Source organism: Arachis hypogaea, chromosome 11 (genome assembly GCF_003086295.3).
Source record: "Arachis hypogaea cultivar Tifrunner chromosome 11, arahy.Tifrunner.gnm2.J5K5, whole genome shotgun sequence".
In the NCBI taxonomy this organism is placed as follows: domain Eukaryota; kingdom Viridiplantae; phylum Streptophyta; class Magnoliopsida; order Fabales; family Fabaceae; genus Arachis; species Arachis hypogaea.
This window is the reverse complement of record NC_092046.1, coordinates 69946181-69959230: the sequence shown is the minus strand read 5'-3', so window position 1 is coordinate 69959230 and position 13050 is coordinate 69946181. Positions and strand designations below refer to the sequence as shown.

Sequence of the window (13050 nt, the reverse complement as noted above, 5' to 3'; positions counted from 1 at the left end):
TAAATGCCAGACATATGCTTGTTTCTGGCGTTTAAATGCTAGACTGGTCTCCTCCAGGGTGTGTTGTTTTTAATGTTATTTTTCATTCTGTTTTTGATTTTTCAGTAGTTTTTGTGACTTCACATGATCATCAACCTAATAAAACACGGAATAACAAAAAGAAAATAAAATAGATATGATTAAATAACATTGGGTTGCCTCCCAACAAGCGCTTTGTTAATGTCAATAGCTTGACAGTGAGCTCTCATGGAGCCACACAGATAATCAGAGCAAGGTTGGAACCTCCCAACACCAAACTTAGAGTCTGAATGTGGGGGTTCATCACCAAACTTAGAGTTTATTTGTGGCCTCCCAACACCAAACTTAGAGTTTGACTATGGGGGCTTTAGTTGACTCTGCAGTGAGAGAAGCTTTTCATGCTTCCTCTCCATGGTTACAGAAGGAGATCCTTAAGTTTAAACATAAGGTTGTCCTCATTCAGTTGAAGGACCAACTCTCCTCTGTCCACATCAATCACAGCTCTTGCTATGGCTAGGAAGGGTCTTCCAAGGATGATGGATTCATCATCTTCCTTCCTAGTGTCTAAGATTATGAAATCAGCAGCGATGTAAAGGCCTTCAACCTTTACTAACACGTCCTCTACTTGTCCATAAGCCTGTTTTCTTGAGTTGTCTGCCATCTCTAATGAGATTCTGGCAGCCTGCACCTCAAAGATCTCAAGTTTCTCCATTACAGAGAGTGGCATTAAGTTTATTCCTGACCCCAGGTCACACAGAGCCTTCTCAAAGGTCATGATGCCTATGGTAGAGGGTATTAAGAATTTGCCTGGATCCTGTTTCTTTTGAGGTAATTTCTGCCTATCCAATGCATTTAGTTCATTGGTGAGCAAGGGAGGTTCATCTTCCCAAGTCTTATTACCAAATAATTTGGCATTCAACTTCATGATTGCACCAAGGTACTTAGCAACTTGCTCTTCAGTAATTTCTTCATCCTCTTCAGAGGAAGAATACTCATCAGAGCTCATGAAGGGCAGAAGGAGGTTCAATGGAATCTCTATGGTTTCTAATTGAGCCTCAGATTCCTTTGGTTCCTCAAAGGGAAACTCCTTATTGGTCACTGGACATCCCAGGAGGTCTTCCTCACTAGGATTCACGTCCTCCCCCTCCCTTGTAGGTTTGGCCATGATGGTTAAATCAATGGCCTTGCACTCTCTCTTTGGATTTTCTTCTGTATTGCTTGGGAGAGTACTAGGAGGAGTTTCAGTGACTTTTTTACTCAGCTGGCCCACTTGTGCCTCCAAATTCCTAATGGAGGACCTTGTTTCATTCATAAAATTTATAGTGGCCTTAGATAGATCAGAGACTATATTTGCTAAGCTAGATTGATTCTGCTCAGAATTCTCTGTCTGTTGCTGAGTGGATGATGGAAAATGCTTGCTATTGCTAAACCTATTTCTTCCACCATTATTAAAGCCTTGTTGAGGCTTTTGTTAATTCTTCCATGAGAAATTTAGATGATTTCTCCATGAGGGATTATAGGTGTTTCCAGAGGGTTCACCCATGTAATTCACCTCTGCTATTGCAGGGTTTTCAGGATCATAAGCTTCTTCTTCAGAAGATGAATCTTTAGTACTGTTGGATGATTCCTTCAATCCATTCAGACTCTGAGAGATCATATTGACTTGTTGAGTCAATATTTTATTCTGAGCCAATATGGCATTCGGAGTATCAATTTCAAGAATTCCCTTCTTTTGAGGCGTCCCATTATTCACAGGATTCCTTTCAGAAGTATGTATGAACTGGTTATTTGCAACCATGTCAATGAGTTCCTGAGCTTCTGCAGGTGTTTTTTTTAGGTGAATGGATCCACCTGCAAAATGGTCCAATGACATTTTAGATAATTCAGACAGACCATCATAGAATATATCCAGGATGGTCCATTCTGAAAGCATGTCAGAAGGACACTTTTTGGTCAGTTCCTTGTATCTCTCCCAAGCTTCATAGAGGGATTCACCTTCTTTTTGTTTGAAGGTTTGAACATCCACTCTTTCTTTCCCTGGCAATGGCACCAAAAACACTTTGATTATGTAAAATTCATCGCTCTTTCTTTCCCTGGCAATGGCACCAAAAACACGATGCCAATACCATGGTTCACAACTTCGCACAACTAACCAGCAAGTGCACTGGGTCGTCCAAGTAATACCTTACGTGAGTAAGGGTCGAATCCCACGGAGATTGTTGGTATGAAGCAAGCTATGGTCATCTTGTAAATCTCAGTCAGGCGGATATAAAATAGTAATGGGGTTTTCGAAAATAATTAATAAAAGAAGGATAGAAATACTTATGTAATTCCTTGGTGAGAATTTCAGATAAGCGTATAGAGATGCATTTGTTCCTCTGAATCTCTGCTTTCCTGCTATCTTCATCCAATCAGTCTTACTCCTTTCCATGGCTGGCTTTATGTAATGCATCACCATTGTCAATGGCTACTTTCGGTCTTCTCTCGGAAAAATGATCCAAATGCCCTGTCACGGCACGGCTAATCGTCTGGAGGCATCACCCTTGTCAATGGTTACATCCTATCCTCTCAGTGAAAATGGTCAACGCACCCTGTCACGGCACGGCTATTCATCTGTTGGTTCTCGACCATGCTGGAATAGGATTTAATATCCTTTTGCGTCTGTCACTACGCCCAGCAATCGCGAGTTTAAAGCTCGTCACAGTCATTCAATCATTGAATCCTACTCGGAATACCACAGACAAGGTTTAGACTTTCCGGATTCTCTTGAATGCCGCCATCATTCTAGCTTACACCACGAAGATTCTGATTAAGAGATCTAAGAGATACTCATTCAATCTAATGTAGAACGGAAGTGGTTGTCAGGCACGCGTTCATAGGGAATGATGATGATTGTCACGTTCATCACATTCAGGTTGAAGTGCAAATGAATATCTTAGAAGCGGAACCGGTGAATTGAATAGAAAACAGTAGTACTTTGCATTAATCTTTGAGGAACAGCAGAGCTCCACACCTTAATCTATGGAGTGCAGAAACTCTACCGTTGAAAATACATAAGTGATGATGGAGTTCATTGGTCTCGGCCCCAGAGGGGAACCGGAGTAACCAAGACTCTATGATCCGAAGATAAAACTCAGGATGTCAAATACAATAGTGAAATGTCCTATTTATAATAAACTAGCTACTAGGGTTTACAGAAGTCAGTAATTGATGCATAAATCCACTTCCGAGGCCCACTTGGTGTGTGCTTGGGCTGAGCTTTGAGTGTTGCACGTCCAGAGGCCATTTGTGGAGTTGAACGCCAGGTTTTGATCCATTTTTGGCGTTCAACTCTGGTTCTTGATCCATTTCTGGCGCTGAACTCCAGAATTGGGCAGAGAGCTGGCGTTGAACGCCACTTTACGTCATCAAAACCTGGGCAAAGTATGGACTATTATATATTTCTGGAAAGCCCTAGATGTCTACTTTCCAATGCAATTGGAAGCACGCCATTTCGAGTTCTGTAGCTCCAGAAAATCTATTTTGAGTGCAGGGAGGTCAGAATCCAACAGCATCAGCAGTCCTTCTTCAACCTCTGAATCTGTTTTTTGCTCAAGTCCCTCAATTTCAGCCAGAAAATACCTGAAATCATAGAAAAACACACAAACTCATAGTAAAGTCCAGAAATGTGAATTTAACATAAAAACTAATGAAAACATCCCTAAAAGTAACTAGATTCTACTAAAAACATACTAAAAACAATGTCAAAAAGCGTATAAATTATCCGCTCATCACAACACCAAACTTAAATTGTTGCTTGTCCCCATGCAACTGAAAATCAAATAGGATAAAAAGAAGAGAATCTACTATAAATTCCAAACTATCAATGAAACATAGCTCCAATTAGATGAGCGAGACTTGTAGCTTTTTGCCTCTTGAATAGTTTTGGCATCTCACTTTATCCATTGAGGTTCAGAATGATTGGCATCTATAGGAACTCAGAGTTCAGATAGTGTTATTGATTCTCCCAGTTCAGTATGATGATTCTTGAACACAGCTATTTTATGAGTCTTGGCCGTGGCCCTAAGCACTTTGTTTTCCAGTATTACCACCGGATACATAAATGCCACAGACACATAATTGGGTGAACCTTTTCAGATTGTGACTCAACTTTGCTAAAGTCCCCAATTAGAGGTGTCCAGGGTTCTTAAGCACACTCTTCCTTTTTGCTTTGGACCTTGACTTTAACCGCTCAGTCTCAAGTTTTCACTTGACACCTACACGCCACAAGCACATGGTTAGGGACAGCTTGGTTTAGCCGCTTAGACCAGGATTTTATTCCTTTAGGCCCTCCTATCCACTGATGCTCAAAGCCTTGGGATCCTTTTTATTTGCCCTTGCCTTTTGGTTTTAAGGGTTATTGGCTTTTTGCTCTTGCCTCTTGGTTTTAAGAGCTTTTGGCTTTTTCTGCTTGCTTTTTCTTTTTCTTTCTATTTTTTTTCGCCTATTTTATTTTTTTTTCTGCAAGCTTTGTTCTTTGCTGCTTTTTCTTGCTTCAAGAATCATTTTTATGATTTTTCAGATTATCGAATAACATGTCTCCTAGTCATCATTCTTTCAAGAGCTAACAAATTTAACATTCTTAAACAACAACTTCAAAAGACATATGCACTGTTCAAGCATACATTCAGAAAACAAGAAGCATTGTCACCACATCAATATAATTAAGCTAAGTTCAAGGATAAATTCGAAACTCATGTACTTCTTGTTCTTTTGAATTACAACATTTTTCATTTAAGAGAGGTGATGGATTCATAGGACATTTATAACTTTAAGACATAGTTACTAACTACTAATGATCATGTAATGAAGACACAAACATGGATAAGCACATAACATAGAAACGAAAAACAGAAGAAATAAGAACAAGGAATGAATCCACCTTAGTGATGGTGGCGTTTCCTTCTTGAGGAACCAATGATGTCCTTGAGCTCTTCTATGTCTCTTCCTTGCCTTTGTTGCTCCTCCTTCATTGCTTTTAGATCTTCTCTGATTTCATGAAGGATGATGGAGTGCTCTTGATGTTCCACCCTTAATTGTCCCATGTTGGAACTTAATTCTTCTGGGAGGTGTTGATTTGCTCCCAATAGTTTTGTGGAGGAAAATGCATTTGAGGCATTTCCAGGATCTCATGGTGATGAGCTTATTGCGCCTCTTGAGCACCATGAATGGGCTCTCTTGCTTGCTCCATCTTTTTCTTAGTGATGGGCTTCTCTTCCTTGATGGGCATGTCTCCTTCTATGAAAGCTCCAGCTGAGTAACATAGATGGCAAATAAGATGAGGAAAAGCTAGCCTTGCCATGGGGGATGACTTTTCGGCTATTTTGTAGAGTTCAAGGGAGATGACTTCATGAACCTCTACTTCCTCTCCAATCATGATGCTATGAATCATGATGGCTCGATCCACAGTAACTTCAGATCGGTTGCTAGTGGGGATGATGGAGCATTGGATGAATTCCAACCATCCTCTAGCCACAGGCTTGAGGTCCAATCTTCTTAGTTGAACCGGCTTGCCTTTGGAGTCAATCTTCCATTGAGCTCCTTCCACACATATGTCCATAAGGACTTTGTCCAACCTTTGATTAAAGTTGACCCTTCTAGTGTAGGGGCGTTCATCTCCTTGCATCATAGGCAAGTTAAACGCCAACCTCACATTTTCCGGACTAAAATCTAAGTATTTCCCCCGAACCATTGTAACATAGTTCTTTGGATCCGGGTTCTTACTTTGATCATGGTTCTTGGTGATCCATGCATTGGCATAGAACTCTTGAACCATTAGGATGCCGACTTGTTGGATGGGATTTGTTAGAACTTCCCAACCTCTTCTTTGAATTTCATGTCGGATCTCCGGATACTCATTTCTTTTGAGTTTGAAAGGGACCTCAGGGATCACCTTTTTCTTGGCCACAACATCATAGAAGTGGTCTTGATGGGCTTTGGAGATGAACCTTTCCATCTCCCATGACTCGGAGGTGGAAGCTTTTGTCTTCCTTTTTCCTTTCTTAGAGGATTCTCCGGTCTTAGGTGCCATCAATGGTAATGGAAAAACAAAAAGCTTATGCTTTTACCACACCAAACTTAGAATATTGCTCGCCCTCGAGCAATAAAAGAAAGAATAGAGGAAGAAGAAGAAGATATGGAGGAAAGGGGGAAGGTGTTGTGTTTCGGCCAAGAAGGGTATAGAGGGGTTGTGTTGTGTGAATTTGAAGAAGAATGGAGGGCTTTATATAGGGAATGGAGGGGGGGGAAGGTTTCGGCCATATGGGTGGGTTTGGGTGGGAAATTGGTTTTGAATTTTGAAGGTAGGTGGGGTTTATGAGGTAGGTTTATGGGGAAGAGTGGATGGATGTGAGTGGAGAAGAGGTGATGGGGAAGAGAGATTGAGGTGATTGGTGAAGAGTTTTGGGGAAGAGTGTTTATGGGATTGTGTGAAAGAGGGGTGAGAAGAAGTGAGTGGAGGTAGGTGGGGATCCTGTGCGGTCTACAGATCCTGAGATGATCCTGTGGGGTCCACAGATCCTGAGGTGTTCAAGGATTTACACCCTTGCACCAAATTAGGCATGTAAAATGCCTTTGCACACAACTCTGGGCGTTCAGCGCCAGGTTGGTGCCCATTTTGGGCGTTCAACGCCCATTTGTTGCCCATTTCTGGCGTTGAACGCCAGAACCATGCTTGTTCTGGCGTTCAGCGCCCAGATGCTGCCCATTTTGGGCGTTCAGCACCAGAACCATGCTCTGTTCTGGCGTTGAACGCCAGGCAGATGCTTCCTCCAGGGTGTGATTTTTCTTCTGCTGTTTTTGATTCCGTTTTCAATTTTTATATTTATTTTGTGACTCCACATGATCATGAACCTATAAAGACATATAACTAAGAAAAATATAGTTAGATAAATAAAAATTGGGTTGCCTCCCAACAAGCGCTTCTTTACTGTCAGTAGCTTGACAGTGGGCTCTTATGGAGCCTCACAGATGTTCAGAGCATTATTGAGACTCCCCAACACCAAACTTAGAGTTTGGATATGGGAGTTCAACACCAAACTTAGAGTTTGGTTGTGGCCTCCCAACACCAAACTTAGAGTTTAACTGTGGGGGCTTTGGTTGACTCTGCTTTGAGAGAAGCTTTTTATGCTTCCTCTCTATGGATGCAGAGAGAGATCCTTGAGTTGTAAACACAAGGTTGTCCTCATTTAATTGAAGGATCAATTCTCCTCTGTCCACATCAATCACATCTCTTGTTGTGGCCAGGAAAGGTCTTCCTAGGATGATGGATTCATCCTCTTCCTTTCCATTATCCAAGACTATGAAATCAGCAGGGATGTAAAGGCCTTCAACCTTTACTAACACGTCCTCTACTTGTCCATAAGCCTGTTTTCTTGAATTGTCTGCCATCTCTAATGAGATTTTAGCAGCTTGCAACCCATAGATTCCCAGTTTCTCTATTACAGAGAGGGGCATGAGGTTTATTCTTGAACCAAGGTCACACAGAGCCTTAAAGATCATGGTGCCTATAGTACAAGGTATTATGAACTTTCCAGGATCCTGTCTCTTCTGAGGCAATGTCAGTTGATCCAGATCACTTAGTTCATTGATGAACAAGGGAGGTTCAACTTCCCAAGTATCAATGCCAAATAATTTGGCATTTAGCTTCATGATTGCACCAAGAAACTTGGCAGTTTACTCTTCAGTAACATCCTCATTCTCTTCAGAAGAGGAATACTCATCAGAGCTCATGAATGGCATAAGGAGGTTCAATGGAATCTCTATGGTCTCTAGATGAGCCTCAGAGTCCTTTGGTTCCTCAGAGGGAAGCTCCTTATTGATCACTGGACGTCCCAGGAGGTCTTCCTCCTTGGGATTCACGTCCTCCTCTCCCTCATTGGGTTTGGCCATTTTGGTTATGTCAATGGCCTTGCACTCTCCTTTTGGATTTTCTTCTGTATTGCTTGGGAGAGTACTAGGAGGGATTTCAGTGATCCTTTTACTCAGTTGGCCTACTTGTGCTTCCAAATTTCTAATGGAAGACCTTGTTTCATTCATGAAACTTATAGTGGCCTTGGATAGATCAGAGACTAAATTTGCTAAGCTAGATGCATTCTGCTCAGAATTCTCTATCTGTTGCTGAGTGGATGATGGAAAAGGCTTGCTATTGCTAAACCTGTTTCTTCCACCATTATTAAAGCCTTGTTGAGGCTTTTGATCCTTCCATGAGAAATTTGGATGATTTCTCCATGATGGATTATAGGTGTTTCCATATGGTTCACCCATGTAATTTACCTCTGCTATTGCAGGGTTCTCAGGATCATAAGCTTCTTCTTCAGAAGATGCCTCTTGAGTACTGTTGGATGCAGCTTGCATTCCATTCAGACTCTGAGAAATCATATTGACTTGCTGAGTCAATATTTTGTTCTGAGCCAATATGGCATTCAGAGTATCAACCTCAAGAACTCCCTTCTTCATAGGTGTCCCATTATTCACAGGATTCCTTTCAGAAGTGTACATGAACTGGTTATTTGCAACCATGTCAATGAGTTTTTGAGCTTCTGCAGGCGTTTTCTTTAGGTGAATGGATCCACCTGCAGAGGTATCCAATGACATCTTAGATAACTCAGACAGACCATCATAGAATATATCCAGGATGGTCCATTCTGAAAGCATGTCAGAAGGACACTTTTTGGTCAGTCCTTTGTATCTCTCCCAAGCTTCATAGAGGGATTCACCTTCTTTCTGTCTGAAGGTTTGAATATCCACTCTAAGCTTGCTCAGCTTTTGAGGAGGAAAAAACTTGGCTAAGAAAGCCGTGACCAGCTTGTCCCAAGAGTTCAGGCTATCTCTGGGTTGAGAATCCAACCACACTCTAGCTCTGTCTCTTACAGCAAAAGGGAAAAGCATGAGCCTGTAGACTTCAGGATCTACTCTATTAGTCTTAACAGTATCACAGATCTGCAAGAATTCAGTTAAGAACTGAAAAGGATCTTCAGATGGAAGTCCATGAAACTTGCAGTTTTGCTGCATCAGAGAAACTAACTGAGGTTTCAGCTCAAAGTTGTTTGCTCCAATGGCAGGAATAGAGATGCTTCTTCCATGTAAATTGGAATTAGGTGCAGTAAAGTCACCAAGCATCCTCCTTGCATTATTGTTGTTGGGTTCAGCTGCCATCTCCTTTACTTGTTCAAAATTTTCAATAAGGTTGTCTCTGGATTGTTGTAATTTAGCTTCTCTTAGTTTCCTCTTTAGAGTCCTTTCAGGTTCTGGATCAGCTTCAACAAGAATGCCTTTTTCTTTGTCCCTGCTCATAAGAAAGAGAAGAGAAAAAGAAAAGAAGAGGAATTCTCTATGTCACAGTAAAGAGGTTCCTTATTGTTAGTAGAAGAAGAGAAGAAGAAGAAAAAATTCGAACACAGATAGAAAAGGGGGGTTCGAATTTGGTGAGTGATGTGAGGAAGAGATGTTAGTAGAATAATAAATAAATAGAATAAGATGAGAGAGGGGGAGGATTTTCGAAAATAATTTTTGAAAAAGAGTTAGTAATTTTCGAAAATAGTTTTTGAAAAATGTTAGTAATTTTCGAAAATTAAGATTTTTAAAAATTGAAATAATTACTTAATTAAAAAGAAATTTTGAAAAAGAGGGAAGATATTTTCGAAAATTAGAGAGAGAGAGTTAGTTAGGTGGTTTTGAAAAAGGTAAGAAACAAACAAAAAGTTAGTTAGTTAATTGAAACAAATTTTGAAAAGATAAGAAGTTAGGAAGTTAGAAAAGATATTTTAAAATCAAATTTTTGAAAAAGATAAGATAAGAAGATATTTTTGAAAAGATATGATAGAAATTAGTTTTTAAAAAAGATTTGATTTTTAAAATCTCAATTAATGACTTGATTCACAAGAAATCACAACATATGATTCTAGAACTTAAAGTTTGAATCTTTCTTAACAAGTAAGTAACAAACTTAAAATTTTTGAATCAAAACATTAATTGGTGATGTTATTTTGGAAAATTATGATGTAAAATTAAGAAAAAGATTTTTGAAAAATATTTTTGGAATTTTCAAAAATAACTAAGAAATTTGAAAATTATTTGATTTTTGAAAAAGATTTTGAAAAAGATGAGATTTTTAAATTGAAAATTTGATTTGACTCATAAAAACAACTAGATTTTAAAATTTTTTTAAAAAGTCAAATCTAATTTTCGAAATTTTAAGAGAGAAAAAGGGAAAGATATTTTTTTTATTTTTGAATTTTTAATGATGAGAGAGAAAAACAAGAAAAATGATGCAATGCATGAAATTTTTAGATTAAAACAATGAATGCATGCAAGAATGCTATGAATGTCAAGATGAACACCAAGAACACTTTGAATGTCAAGATGAACACCAAGAACATATTTTTGAAAAATTTTTAATGCAAAGAAAACATGCAAGACACCAAACTTAGAATTCTTTAATGCTTAGACATAAAGAATTCAGGAATGCATATGAAAAACAAGAAAAGACACAAAACATGCAAATGCAAAGATCAAACAAGAAGACTTACCAAGAACAACTTGAAGATCATGAAGAACACTATGAATGCATGAGAATTTTCGAAAAATGCAAGATGCACATGCAATTGACACCAAACTTATAACATGACTCAAGACTCAAACAAGAAACACAGAATATTTTTTATTTTTATGATTTTATGAATTTTTTTTTCGAAAATTATTGTGAAAAAGAAAAATAAGGATTCCAAAATTTTTAATATGAATTCCAGGAATCTTGCTCTTTAGTCTAAAGCTCCAATCTGAGGGTTAGACATGGCTTAACAGCCAGTCAAGCTTTAGCATGTAAATTTTTTCATGTATAGAGCAACTAAGTATGTGAGAATCTCTTGTGATGATAAGTTGAAGCCCCAGTCCAAAAGATTAGACATGGCTTACAGCCAGCTAGGATTCAACAAATCATCATGAAACACTAGAATTCATTCTTAAAAATTCTGAAGAAAAATATATTTTTGAAAACACATTTTTTTTTTAAAACAAAAGAAAAATTTTTGAACGATTTTTGAAAAATTTTTGAAAACAAAACAAAAAGAAAATTACCTAATCTGAGCAACAGGATGAACCGTCAGTTGTCCAAACTCGAACAATCCCCGGCAACGGCGCCAAAAACTTGGTGCGCAAAAATTGTGATTACACTTTGATTATGTAAAATTCATCGCTCTTTCTTTCCCTGGCAATGGCACCAAAAACACGATGCCAATACCATGGTTCACAACTTCGCACAACTAACCAGCAAGTGCACTGGGTCGTCCAAGTAATACCTTACGTGAGTAAGGGTCGAATCCCACGGAGATTGTTGGTATGAAGCAAGCTATGGTCATCTTGTAAATCTCAGTCAGGCGGATATAAAATAGTAATGGGGTTTTCGAAAATAATTAATAAAAGAAGGATAGAAATACTTATGTAATTCCTTGGTGAGAATTTCAGATAAGCGTATAGAGATGCATTTGTTCCTCTGAATCTCTGCTTTCCTGCTATCTTCATCCAATCAGTCTTACTCCTTTCCATGGCTGGCTTTATGTAATGCATCACCATTGTCAATGGCTACTTTCGGTCTTCTCTCGGAAAAATGATCCAAATGCCCTGTCACGGCACGGCTAATCGTCTGGAGGCATCATCCTTGTCAATGGTTACATCCTATCCTCTCAGTGAAAATGGTCAACGCACCCTGTCACGGCACGGCTATTCATCTGTCGGTTCTCGACCATGCTGGAATAGGATTTACTATCCTTTTGCGTCTGTCACTACGCCCAGCAATCGCGAGTTTGAAGCTCGTCACAGTCATTCAATCATTGAATCCTACTCGGAATACCACAGACAAGGTTTAGACTTTCCGGATTCTCTTGAATGCCGCCATCATTCTAGCTTACACCACGAAGATTCCGATTAAGAGATCTAAGAGATACTCATTCAATCTAATGTAGAACGGAAGTGGTTGTCAGGCACGCATTCATAGGAAATGATGATGATTGTCATGTTCATCACATTCAGGTTGAAGTGTGAATGAATATCTTAGAAGCGGAACAGGTGAATTGAATAGAAAACAGTAGTACTTTGCATTAATCTTTGAGGAACAGCAGAGCTCCACACCTTAATCTATGGAGTGCAGAAACTCTACCGCTGAAAATACATAAGTGATGATGGAGTTCATTGGTCTCGGCCCCAGAGGGGAACCGGAGTAACCAAGACTCTATGATCCAAAGATAAAACTCAGGATGTCAAATACAATAGTGAAATGTCCTATTTATAATAAACTAGCTACTAGGGTTTACAGAAGTAAGTAATTGATGCATAAATCCACTTCCGGGGCCCACTTAGTGTGTGCTTAGGCTGAGCTTTGAGTGTTGCACGTGCAGAGGCCATTTGTGGAGTTGAACGCCAGGTTTTGATCCAATTCTGGCGTTCAACTCTGGTTCTTGATCCATTTCTGGCGCTGAACTCCAGAATCGAGCAGAGAGCTGACATTGAACGCCACTTTACGTCGTCTAAACTTGGGCAAAGTATGGACTATTATATATTGCTGGAAAGATCTGGATGTCTACTTTCCAATGCAATTAAAAGCACGCCATTTCGAGTTCTGTAGCTCCAGAAAATCTATTTTGAGTGCAGGGAGGTCAGAATCCAACAGCATCAGCAGTCCTTCTTCAAGCTCTGAATCTGATTTTTGCTCAAGTCCCTCAATTTCAGCCAGAAAATACCTGAAATCACAGAAAAACACACAAACTCATAGTAAAGTCCAGAAATGTGAATTTAACATAAAAACTAATGAAAACATCCCTAAAAGTAACTAGATTATACTAAAAACATACTAAAAACAATGTCAAAAAGCGTATAAATTATCCGCTCATCAAGAGTCCAACCATATTCTAGCTCTGTCTCTTACAGCAAACGGGAAAATCATAAGCCTGTAGACCTCGGGATCAACCCCATTGGTCTTAACAGTATCACAGATTTGCA

General features: G+C 39.3%; 2 non-coding genes across 2 annotated transcripts; both read left to right on the top strand.

Annotated features, from left to right (window-relative positions):
* Positions 1-1944: 1944 nt before the first annotated feature.
* Positions 1945-2053, top strand: LOC112724301 (small nucleolar RNA R71). The gene has a single exon (XR_003163470.1). It is a non-coding gene; the product is annotated as a small nucleolar RNA R71 (small nucleolar RNA).
* A 6653-nt stretch (positions 2054-8706) lies between these two features.
* Positions 8707-8814, top strand: LOC112724483 (small nucleolar RNA R71). The gene has a single exon (XR_003163644.1). It is a non-coding gene; the product is annotated as a small nucleolar RNA R71 (small nucleolar RNA).
* Positions 8815-13050: the final 4236 nt, after the last annotated feature.